The 13,016-nt window shown below is 39.3% G+C and overlaps 1 protein-coding gene across 15 annotated transcripts in view; it reads right to left on the bottom strand.

Annotated features, from left to right (window-relative positions):
- The window catches only part of NRXN3 (neurexin 3), a 945,174-nt gene that overhangs the window by 660,752 nt on the left and 271,406 nt on the right, over positions 1-13,016 (bottom strand). The gene's annotated exons all lie outside the window — the stretch shown is intronic.

The following is a 13,016-nucleotide window of genomic DNA, read 5'->3' as shown; positions in this document are numbered from 1 at the left end:
TGAAGGACGGAGAGAACAATTAACTCGATCACAGGCTCATTCAGCTGTAAAAGCTTTTGTATATAAAATGCAGTGTATGTCTGGCATCATGCTGTTGTATTTGCATAAAGTCCATACAAAATACATAACAAAGTTTAACCTCTATGTCCATCTCTGCTAACCACAGCAGGGAACTTTCTGCCACCACTGTCATTTTTTTATTATTCTTATAAACCTACTTTACCATTAGAAGAGAGATGTAAAAAAAAGTAACTAAGTTCCTGTGAACTACTGGTGATTGTCCTGTGGTTCCTCGAGAGAGAGAGAGAGAGAGAGAGAGAGAGGGAAGGAGGGAGAGAGAAATTTATCTTACTAAGCAATCTTAAAACACAACAGGCACAAACCTACAATAGGTATAAATGAATAACACACAAAATTCTCTATGTACGGAGTGCTTGGACTAAAACACAGTCTGGGGTGATGGCCAGAGCTCTGGACTCTGCATAGCGCTACATGAATGGAAAATATGTGAGAGGAGAGTCCCAAATAGCCAAATACTACTGAGCATGCCTAGCTCAGGTGAAAGTCCCAACTTTCTCTTTCTCCCAGGTACAGAATTAAACTACATGTGAAAGAGCACGTCCCTCTGCTCCATGCCATCCTCTCAGAGTCAGGGACTGGAGAAGGCACAGAGCTATATAATATTCATTAATAGATCTTCCTTTCAACAGCCTTCCATGCTTCCTGAAGCTGGACGAGCACATAATAGCAACCAGAAGCATTTCTGCAAATAGCAGTTCTGCATCACTACGGAAAACTCTGATTTCTTGTAAGGAGCTATTATAAGGAGGTATAAAGTACTTCCTACCTATTATGTACGGCATCACACACATAAACACAGATTTGATTTCTTCTGCTTTCAAAATGCTAACAGAATGAGTTGTCAGCAATTTACTAAGAAAAGAGAAGGGAAAAGAGATGTGTATTTTTAATTCTAAAAATATCATGAGGTGTTGTATGGACAGGCTTAAAAACATACAGATGTAACATTTGGACGTGCATCTGTAATACTCAGTCTGAAGGCCCAAGGGGAGTTTCTGACCAAACAGATAATTCTTCACTGATGTACTCTAGGCTGTAAACCCAGCAGTAGATTGAGGATAAGTAAATCAGAAAAGAAATTTTCTGGAATCAGACATATATAATCCTACTAGCAACTAACAGAAATAAGCTATGGAATATCACAGTACAGGAAAGGCAGATTAAAAAAAAATCAGCAAAAAATATTAAAAGGCATGTGATAGAGAGGATGGGGAACAAGATTCTAAAGATGACCTTAGGATAAAAAAGAAATGAAATCACAATTCAACAAAGTTGTAGCAAGTGAAGAACTTCTGTATTTTGCTAAGCACTAACAAAGAATTTCGCCAGTGCAGCCAGCACAGCATCTGTTCTCCCTGTTTCAAAGGCAAAATGTCCTACATCAGAGTGAAAGGAGAATTCAAATGTTAGTTCCCATGCGGAGTCATGTCACAATATTGTAGTTCCTCCCAGCAGAGGACAGTATTGACCTGCAATAGCTCTAGTTATTTTGCTCCAGTTTCCTATGAGAGCACTCTGCCCTTCCAGAGACTTTGAAAACATCAAGTCTGTTATAATCCACAACACGAATAAAATATATTTTCAATTTGTGGAACTGTAGTAGTTTCATTCCATGGATTAACCAGGTCAAATACACTGGCTAGACAGACCACACACCTCCTTCCAGCAGCTCAGTAGGGAGGTGCATTGCAGCACTTCTCTCCCTCTGGCAGACAAACAAGTACCATGAGCCAGACAGCAGAGACAAGCAACGGCTACACCAGCATCTAGAAAAGACTTGTGAATCATGTTAGGTGTACTACTCCCTGTAGCTCTGGGTTTCTACCTGGACTGGCAAGGGCTTCTGCACATACTTTTTGTTGGGGCCACGTCTGGTGCTTTCCACAAACACTAGCTCAGGGCAGTGCACACAGGCTGGTCTCTGCATCTTGGGGAAATGGTGGAATTGAGGGTACAAAGGAAAATGAATGGAGCAATTAAAAGCATGGAAGAGCTGTCTATGAGGACAGGCCAGAAAAAAAAAATAAAATGCCACAGCTCTCCCATTCAGACTGAGAAGGAATGTAATCAAAACTTATAGAAAATAGTGGAGAAAGTGAACATAGAACAGCTCTACAGCAATAACACAACTAGAAGTATTCTCAGAAATGCAAGTTAAAGTAGATTTTTACTTATTTACAATGAGAACTTTTGGAACATGCTACTCCTACAAGAAGTCATGGAAATAGAGAGCAGCATCAGATTCAGAAAAAGAAACAAGAGAAAGCATGGAAGGAAGTTTTACAAACTGTTGTAAAGGAAAAGACAGGGAAAGACCTTCTAACTACTCGTCATCAGATAACTGACTGTATGCTGTGGGAATGTAAGAAAAATGTAATGCTGATAACTATGCTCATGTCACAGTTTCACATGTGGCAGAGGGAGAGAAGAAGGAGGAGAAGGGCCTCCCTGGCCCTTCATCCACCCATCCCCTTTTCAGGGAGAAGAAAAACAAAAATGGCTCAGTTAAGATAAGGAGAAAGAATGAATTTAGTACAAATGGTAAAAGCATGCAACAGCCTGCCACATGATGTCATGATGTGGAATACTGATAAAACCAGGGCAGCTCATGTGCTCACTCTTAGTAGCACTTACAACTGCTTCTATTGGAGGCAGAATACAGAATGAATGGGCTGATGGTTCTTCAGTTCTAGCAGGGCTTTTCCTGTATTCTTAATGAATGTGTACAGTCTACCCTTTACCTCACTGCAAGGATGGTCTCGAAAAGTGAATAATTGGTAATGGAGACAGTCCTTCTCACAGCACTTACAGGACTGGTGTGACTCCGGTGCAGCTGCATTCAAGGTTTCACCCGTTACGGAGCTGCTTAGGGGGGCAAAAGAATGCCAGGCCAGAATGAATAGTGACTTTAATGATTTTATCATAGGAGAATTACTCTCATAGAGCAGTGTTAACAGTTCTTGGACATTTGACTAAAAATAGCACGAGTACCTGGATTTGAATCTTCTCTACATGAAAGGAGAAGTAGCACAGTGCCTACAGATGATATATGGTGCTGGGCTATGTCCTGTGCAAAGCTATGACTCAATGATCTGTTCTTAGGGACTTCTGCAGGTTGTTGGTAAAAGGAATACGCTTACATACACAGAAGCAGCTTCCAGCTCCCAAGCTGAGCAACACACAGAATCATAGAATGGCCAGGGTTGGAAGGGTATTCAAGGATCATGAATCTCCAACCCCCCTGCCACATGCAGGGCCACCAACCTCCCCATTTAATGCTAGACCAGGCTGCCCAGGGCCCCATCCAATCTGGCCTTGAACACCTCTAGGGATGGGGCATCCACTACCTCTCTGGGCAGCTGCTCCAGCACCTCACCACTCTCCCTGTAAATAATTTCCTCCTGACATCCAAACACACAGGTTATGCTTCCTTTTTCATGTATTTGATACTTGAATAATAACTTCTTTCTGCTTTGGGGAAAGGCAGAGAGTCCACTTCCAAGTTTCTCCGGGGTTTACAGCAGACTGCCATGCATTTCATAGATTACACCAAGGCCACAGCAAAAAATCCTCAACAAAGACGACTTTTAAAGGACTAGAGAAAACTACATGGAATTGGTCACTAGTAATTGTAGATCTGAGAGCAAGTCTGGAAAAAAGACTGACAAAGCAACTTCAAAGCAAGACATACAGAAGAAAGGTGAAAGGGTATTGAATGTATACAAGCATTCTGAGTCCATTATCGTCAAAGAAACAGATTCACCCAGATCTGAATCTCTGTTACTCAAGTATTTGTTGTTCTTCAACATTTTCTTTAAATAAAAACAAAACAGCAAACACAACCAAAACCCAGTCTACCCTGAGAAATGTTAAGAATACCTGTGGTTAAGGAAGAAGTGCAACTGTGATTATGTGACTGCCTTTAGACACTGCTTACAGCCACATTTGGACATCAAAATCCTAACATATAGTAAAGTACAACTCAGTATAGTCAGAACTCTCAGCACCATAAACAAAAGACTAAAAATAATCCTTGAATGTGAATTCACCAGGTGAATTCTGAGCAGGAATGAAGAGACAGCAGTATCTTTGGCTTGGGCAGTGAAAAACTAAGGCAGCTTCAGATATCTGCAGTTTGTCACACTAGAAGTTCAAGAATGAAAAAAGAGAACATAATTAAAGAACTGGAATGCATGTCCCATAGCAAAGAATATTCAAATTCAGTCCTTTTAATAGGTAGAAGTTACAGGGTGATCTGATCACAAACTACAAGTACCTATGCAAAAAATGGAATTTGACAATAGAGGGCTCTTAAATCCACATGACAAAGGAATACTAGGATCTGGGGGCTAGAAACTGAAGTTTGAGAAATTCACATTTTAAAATACTATGACTTATTTTTACATGAGGGTAATTTGCTGTTGAAATAAATTACTACAGGTTATGGTGTATTCTCAGCTACTGGCAAATTAAAACAGGAACTTGTTTTTTCTAAAAAACATAGTGAGACAGAAATTAATTATATAGCAAATCAGTCTAGATTAATCATAATGGCTCTTTCTGCCCTCATAACCTATGAATCTTTGTATTTTAATGAAATCAACAGATGCTTCACTGCAGTTTTCCAGGACAGATGAAATACGTCCTTGCATAATGTTAAAACTGGCAGATAAAGGAGAAGAGACTCGTGTTGATTCAAGTCAGACTTGCCACCAGCGCTTTACTCAGGCTTTGTTGCATGTTTGTGACTCCAGCTTGCAAAATACCACTAAAAAGAAAGACAAGAAAAAAGCCTATAGAATAAAACTCAATTCCATACTTCTATATATATGAGCTTAAAGAGCTTCATTCTTAGAAAGTCATCTGCTGCAAGCCAGAAAAGACTTTCAGTGAGGAAGCTGTCAGCCAGCAGTATTACTTATCATTTGTGAACACTTCCTTTCTCATAGTTTCATTTTACCTTGAATCTCTGAACTACCTTGAGGCTTTTAGGGATAATTCAAGATACTGATGGAAATTCTGCAGCTCAGGCCATGACTGATACAGAGGACTGTCCCTTTCTAGAACATGGCTTTCAAATTCCTTCTGGACACATTTTCCATGACAACTTACCAGCAAGCACAGCAAAAAAACCAATACCTATGAATTTGTCCATATTTATCAGATGGATTTCTAAAAAAAGCTGATGATGCCTGTCTAAAAAGAGCAGTTTGCTTTTGTGCCACATCTGATACCTGTATCAGAGAGGGCCAAGATGCCTAAGAGTATCAAAGAGATAACGTCCAGTACAGTCATACAAATCCACTTCATAAGCTCTCCCTGGAAGGGAGGTAGAAAAGAGAAAAAAGAATGATGTTTGAAAAGTGAACTTTACTCTCCCAATCTCAAAAAACAATTTCTATTCTCAAAATACACCTAGAAGAACAACAAAAGCTTTTTTTTTCTTTTTCCACAGGGAGTTGTTCTGAACATGCTTTAAGAGAGGAATAATTTAATGGTTCAATCTGTCTTTGCTTTATGAATTGGGTTGTATAAAAGAATGGTCAGGGATTGGGCAGTATAGATAGACATGATCTCTGATTGTCAGCAGTGGAAGAATTCCATGACATCTGAGGCATTCTGAAGGATAAAGAGAAAATAAGATATACAGTAAATCTGGTTTCCTTTAAATCTATTGAGAAAAAAGAGTTTGTTTTAAGCTGAGCTAAAACAAATTGGCAATCTGGTTTTGAGGTTTCTTAAAAATGGCAACTTTACAATTCTGAAGCATTCAAGGAACTTCTCCAGCTGAACTTATGATAGGAAGCTTCACTCATGGGTTAATGAGAGCTCTAATCAGATGGCTTTTCACAATGATGAAAAGTGTCTCTCTGCAATCAAGTGAAGATGCAGATAGAGAGTGAACAACAAAAGTGAGGAAAAAATGATGTGCTAGGCTTGGCGAGTAGCCAGTCTTCAGTTCCTCTTGAAGCTGGTGCTATTAAGCAGGACACGTGTTATAGTGCAGGCTGGACAGCCTAGAAGATGGCAGTCACAAACCATCATGGAGAAAAGGTCAAAAACCTGCAGACTGCTTAAGTTCAGCTAGCTAGGAAGGTAACTGTGAAGGGTCATCCAGGTTGTTTACCTCCTGCATCCTGTGTATTACTGCTTTTTTTCTGCCACAACCCTCCCGTCATGAACTGCCTGCATCACTTCTCAGAATTATAAGTGTGAGACATTCAGCCTAGAGCCTTTCTAAGACTTCCTTAAAGACATCTGCATCATAAAAGCTGTTGCAGCTTCATAAATTACAGCTCATCAACTGGTACAGCAGAATTATGTGTTTCTAATCTGCCTCAACTAGCAAGCAGAAGGTAAACACACCAACTAATAATGGCTTTCTTTGCATTTGGGACAGACTATGTGTGCAGTGGATCAAAACTTCAGTAATGAGGAACTAAAGCTGCTGTACCTGTTTAAAGTGTACTTATTATCTAAGTAGACTGTGCATACCTGGTCTAACCATATTTGATGGTTCACTGGGATAACAACTGCATTCAAGTATTTATAGATTCACAGTCACCATTCACTGCACTGAAGTTTATTTGCCTGGCATGAGAAACAATGCATCCAGCACTGATAATAAATAAGTGAAACCAAACAAAAGAGACTGAAATGCAATTTGTGCTATGTTGGCTGAAGTAATGCAATCTTGCAGCTCATCTGGAAACGTTTAACAAAGAACACGAGTTTATCCTGCTAAAAATAGGAATATGAGGAGTAGAATGCTTAAACAATAAATCCATCTGAATAATTTTGACTTTTGTCGAAAACTGCAATAAAGAAGAGAGTCTCTTCTGAGTTTCAGAAGAATTCTAGGAAGATAAAGAGAAGCATTCTCTGTAGAAGGATATAAAGAGCAAGAAAAAAGAAAGGGGATACAAGGTGGGTGGGATTCTTTCAACTGCTCTAGTGAGAACGCAGTAAAAATAATCATTCAAAAGAGACTTAGGTTGAAAAATAACATTTCCTTAAACTAATCCTGTTTCTGGATACCAAGAAAAGAAGACCCAGTACTTCAGGTCACGACTTTCCTTTGAGACTTAAATTAAGCCTCTGCATCTCTTAAGAATTCAGGACATCTGAGTCTTCTCAGTTATAGCAGAGTTAACATCTGCCCAAATAACTCACACAATATCTCAGAGAAAGCTTAAACAGATTAAGGCAGTCCATCTTTCTGCCTTATCTTTCACTTGGGTATACATCAAGATAAAGACCAAATATTACTATGTACACATTTTTGGAGTAAGATCTACAAATTTTTGCCTTATGATCCAAGTATACAAAAGAGAGATATTCCAAATATGTAATAAAAGAAAGGGGGGGGGGGAGGGAGGGGAAGGAAAAAAAGGAATTACTTTGCAGTTCTTTATTGAAGGTCTAGTATCTGTCTTGAGCTGTACAATATGATTTTGCATATGCTGAGCCTGCTCCTTCTTCAGTTAGCTACAAATATTGCTCCACAGCCTTACTGATTCTTGGTGTTGCACTGCAGCATCTGAGCTACAAAAGAGCCCTGTGTAGTGAAATGCCCTACTTCTTGGATTCCTTCCTTTGAAGTGGTAGCAATAAGGAGATAATTTATCACATGTGGATTTCTCAACCTCCAGACTGGGGCATCTCATCTGCTAATTCATTTGGACTATTGTTGAAGAAATCTTGATTTCAAAGGGAATAACAGACCCTATAATTGCATCTTAAGACAAAGATGACAAGAACATGAGAAATGATATATATTCATTTGCGAAGAAAAGGCATGATACTGTACAAAGAAAGAAGTTGCAAAAGAAATGCAGTTGAAAGACTGTATATTAGCTTGAGAGGCTGAACTTGTTTCCTCAGCTACTGAAAAAGGACAGCATAGGCAGCAGTAAGATTAAATAGAACTAGTTGCAGCATAGATATCATTTGCAAACACTGGAGTAAGTGAAAATGGGGATAACAGGAAATAATGTATAGTTTCCAGATTTCCTAAAATATTACCCTTCCACTTTCCAAGCAGCGGTGAGAAAACCACCTATACCCAAATGTTTTCAATAGTGTATTTTTCAGAGCATGATGACAAATTTGAGGTGATACAACTGGTTTTGCAGAATTGCTCATCGTGCAAAAGCTCTAAGTGAAGAAAATGAGAGATTTTATCTTTACACTGCTAAGCACTAATTGAAATGCTCTTAGAAATTAGACAGATTTCTCAGTCTGTTCTTAGAAACGGATACTTGTTAATATTTAGGTGTAAAAGTAACTGACATTTTATACATATTGATGTCATTGCAAAGCACGTAAAGAATTTCATTGTGGATTCAGACTCATAAATCTTACCTTCCTTCCTGCTTCTTGTTCTTGCACATTTGGCCTAGTAACAAAGAAGAATAAAAACTGCAAGACAGAAAAGTCAAGACAGACAGATACGGTTCTCCTCATTTGTGCTGAAGGCCATAGATACAGATGTACTTCATGCTATCCCCATAAAGCAAGCTGTATTTGGGACATCCCTCTGGGTACAGGTAGGAGTCTGAGGAGGTATGTCAGTATTCTACCAATACTCATAAATATGCAATAATGAAGAGACTACAGAGGGAAAAAGAATGGAGGGAGGGGAAACCAGAAAGATACACGGAGAACATCATTTGGTGGATGAATTGAATGAAGCATCCTGGAATATATGTGAAATATGGGAGGAGATGGTGCTGTAGTCTGCTGGAAAACTTGTTCAGCTCAGCAAATTGAACTTCAAGAAAGGAGTGGGTCTATTTGAAATAGTCCCAAGGAGAGCAATGAGGAGAACCAGAGGTCTAGAAAATAAAAGTAAGATTGAAAGCACTGCTTCTTTTTTAACATAAAGAAAACTGAAACAGTTTTCAAATATAAAAGGCAGTTACAAAGTGAAAAGGAACAACCTGCTTTTTGTATCCATGATGAAAAGGACAAGAAATAAGGGGTAAAAATTACAGCAATGAAATATTAGAATTGACTTTAGGAAAGGCTTTTTAAATTTAAGAACAGCACTGGAAGAGATTGTCTAAGGAGCAACCATCACTGGAGACCTTCAATTACAGGTTACGCAAATTGCTGTCAGGACTTGTGGTGGCTGTCATTGATTTTTTTCTTGAGACATAGAAGCAGAAAGGACTAAATAACCTCCCAAGACTCCTCCAGTCTTATTTTCCATGATTCTGTATTTGAAATGGGAAATAACCTATGTAGTTAATGACTTTGATAGCACTTAACTGTATATTAACAACAATCTCATATCTCACAAATCCAAAGGGCTTAAATTTGCAAGAAAACAGCCTAGCTAATAAAGCTAATAAAGGCTTGGCTGCTTTTTAGAGTTGAAACAAAACAAAAAATAATGACTGTCACAGAAGCTTATTTACAAGTATGCATCAGTTGGTTTCAACTACACTCAGTTCTGTATTGAACTTACAGTTCTGTATGGAGTTTGCAGAGATATTCACTAGTTACAGAATACCCTGCTCTTCCCAAGTTCATCCTGAAAACTCAAATTTGTCTAGCCAGCACAAGCTAAATCTGTCTAGCTTGGATCAGTGATGAGTCTGTGAGGAAATGATTACTGTCAAGTACCTTAAAGAATTCATCTGAAGAGCAGAAAGGAAATATTTTAGGATGACCCCACTGATCGTTTAAGGCCTGAACTTTATTACACAAGACTCTGAAAACTGTATCAGATGATGATTTAGCAAATAAACACTCTGCTTACTGATTTTATTGTATTTCAAATCCACCTAAGGTTGTTCAAGTACAAAATACCTGCCTCAGTAAAATAGATCTGTTTAATATGGCTGGGTGAATGTTTCCATCGGGACAGCTTTCTAACAGAACTCCATTTTCCTAATAGAGAATTAGCAATGAAATGCCTCACTTCAAGTTCTTGCAGCTCAGAATGAAACATTTAGTTTTGTCAAACTTTACAGAAGAGCTTTTATATGAACTTGTAAAACTTTGTTTTCCAGGCACGGCATTCTTTCAGCAGCAGCCCCCACTTTTTACCTCAGGTCTGTACCCTCCAGGGAAACACGTTACGTGATGCAAAGAAATAAATATGGGCTAGAAGGGCGCAGAAACTCTGCATTACACTTGAGTGATAAAAAATGTGCTGAAGTGAAAAGATGAATATTTAAGTTTTTGAAAATACTGAATAGATACTGCTTGCTTATAGTTACGCAGTTTTTCGCCGCTACTTATTATCTTCCCTAGCCTATATGCCTTAAGCATGATTCACAAGAATATCCATGGCAGGTATATTCAGGGCAGTTAGTTCAGTCTCTGTATGCCAGTCAAGCATTATTCTCACTGCCTGGGCTTCCAATGCATTAAGCAAATAGTGCCAGCTGCAGAGGCATCTTCTATGCTTTTGTCACTTGTCCAGCAAGAAACAAATTAAAAAACATTTGCTATTACTTATGGGAGAGCACATGCTTAAAAGTGAGCACTACTCAAATAATGATGTAATTAGGGCAACAGATGAACTATTTAGTGAATTTAGTATTCTGTAAACTTAGTACACAAATTTGAACTGGTGTGTCAGTATCTGTAGCAGAATGGTGTTACTGTCTGTAGCTGATGATGACAGCTGGGAGTGCTGCATCCCAACATGTCTGTCCTGTTCAGCCTGGCCACAAACATCACAGGAGCAATGGCATCTCCCTCCTACCTGCAAAAGCAGCCACAGTTAAAGGAAGGTGTTCAGCCACACTCCTCCTGCAGGGAGAGAAGATCCTCAGTGCCAACTGACAATGTGCCATTAGCAAGATGGCATTATCCCAGGCTAGCAACATTAGTCACATCACTAGCATAGCACACAAAAGGAGGAGGTCCTGTTTCTATTCATCTAGACTGAAATGCTATGGGATGCTTGCCTCTTTTTTTTTTTTTTTTTCCTTCTCTCTTGTTGTCCTGCACAAAAACCTGCCAGCACTGACAGCTCTCCAAGATCTCTTTGCTCATCTCTGCTCAAATTTCAGGGCATGGAACAAAGTTAAACCTTTAATAACTAGAATTTCCCAAACACTTCTCTGCACTAGGCCTTATGTTGTACAGAAATAGGGATGCGATGAGCTTAATATTTGCTTGCATATTTGCTGGGGAAAGCAGGGAATGTAATTATTCTCCAATTACGAGTGACACCAAGAGAAAAATATTTTCATCTTATAACCCCACTCTGATGATAGAAAAAGAACCAAAGGCTCTTTTACATCTTTCTCCTGTATGTATCTAAAAAGTCTATATAATTAGAGGTGACAGCTGAAAGATTCCAGCACTGAAAAACAGAAGACTCTGTTAGGGACAAAATCCCAACTATCCCAACACAATGCCAAAAAGTCTCATCCATCTTTTCATTCAGAAGCTACTCTTCTGCAAAAGGTACAACTTCAATCCACAGCACCACACTGCTTGAGACCAATAAAGGGAGGCTATGAAGAGGATTATCTCCTTATCTGCTAACATGGTCTCAGCCTTACTGATGAAGCTTTTTCCCAGTCCCCACACTCCTTACAAGATTTCATGAGGAACAACACTAAAATAGTGCAAGGGAAGAGCCCTCACTGGAACTGACCTCACTGGAACACACGAGCTTTCATGTGTTCACCACCTGCTTTGCTCTGGAAGCATAGGCATGGAGCACAGGTCCAGCTATTGTCAGGTGGTAGCAGGAGGAAAAAGCAGCCAGCTCTGCCAGAACTCTGCTGCTGCAGTGTGAGAGCATTAAGGAAAGCATGGAAAAGAAGAAAGAACTGAAAGTGGATAAGGGTAACGTTCCAGCAGAAAAACTGAGATGAGTAGCAGAAAAGGGAGCCAGATTAGGGCCCAAGCAATCCCATTTAGCACTAGATTGCACTTCCTACTCAAAGCAGGTGGATGCTGCAGGAACAGCAAGAGCTCTTCAGAGGTCAGGGCTGGAATCAGCACTGAGCAGCAAAGATGCAGCTAATGAGCTGTTCCAGACACCCAGCACACAGGGCCTGATTCTTCAAAATGCAGAGAGCTCTCAATGCCTTTTTGTCTCTGGTGTGGGCCTATTACTAAAAAAAAAGGAAGAAAGAATTTTCCCCAAAGGAAAATTGAAAGGATAGATCTCTCCATTGCAGAAACAGTTTAGAAGAAATTCCACAATATAAATACGATGTATACAATTAACTTTTCCTCAACTTGCATACTCTTCATACAATGCCATTTTAATGTGTCCAGGTACAACATTCCCATGTCCTCAGCATGGAGCTTTGTCTTACATTTAGGAAAGACTGCTCTCAGATCCACAAAAGCTTACTTGGTATAAGCCCAATGTACAGTATTACCCTACATGTTTTGTTTTGCTCAATTCTATCCCAGTATATAATTTCTTAAGCAAATCTGTAGTGCTTTTATTGTTCTAACAAGCAAAAAACAAAAGCTGCCTTTGTCATTGTTTGGCCAGAATTTTCCATTTAAATCTTTTAATCTTTTCTGGTCAATCTATCCACTGTTGTTATTCACACACCCCAAGAATGTTTCCATGCTTTAACTGAGCAAATGGCAGCATGATTTTGAGCTGCCTGCCAGGTTAAACCACAACACTTTGTTGTAGTTGGTATGGACAGTGTAATCAACGGGACTTCATAGGAGCAGTGCATGCTCCTTTACACATTTCTTTTTCTGTCATCTAGGAATGGTCAAACCTGAAAGGAGAACAGATGGATGAGGAAGCAAAGAGACAACAGGGGCTTCTGAGTATTTATAATCACAGGGCATCAGAGAACCATAGAATGGCTTGGTTTCATAGCGACTTCAAAGATCACCTAGTTCTAACCCCTTAGTAGTGTTAATTATCCTATATCAACCATGTTCTCGCCTGAAGCCCCATTCTAAGCACAAATAACCAGTGCCATCAC

This window comes from Lagopus muta, chromosome 6 (assembly GCF_023343835.1).
Source record: "Lagopus muta isolate bLagMut1 chromosome 6, bLagMut1 primary, whole genome shotgun sequence".
In the NCBI taxonomy this organism is placed as follows: Eukaryota; Metazoa; Chordata; class Aves; order Galliformes; family Phasianidae; genus Lagopus; species Lagopus muta.
The sequence above is the reverse complement of the archived record's forward strand: the minus strand, read 5'-3'. Positions and strand labels throughout refer to the sequence as shown.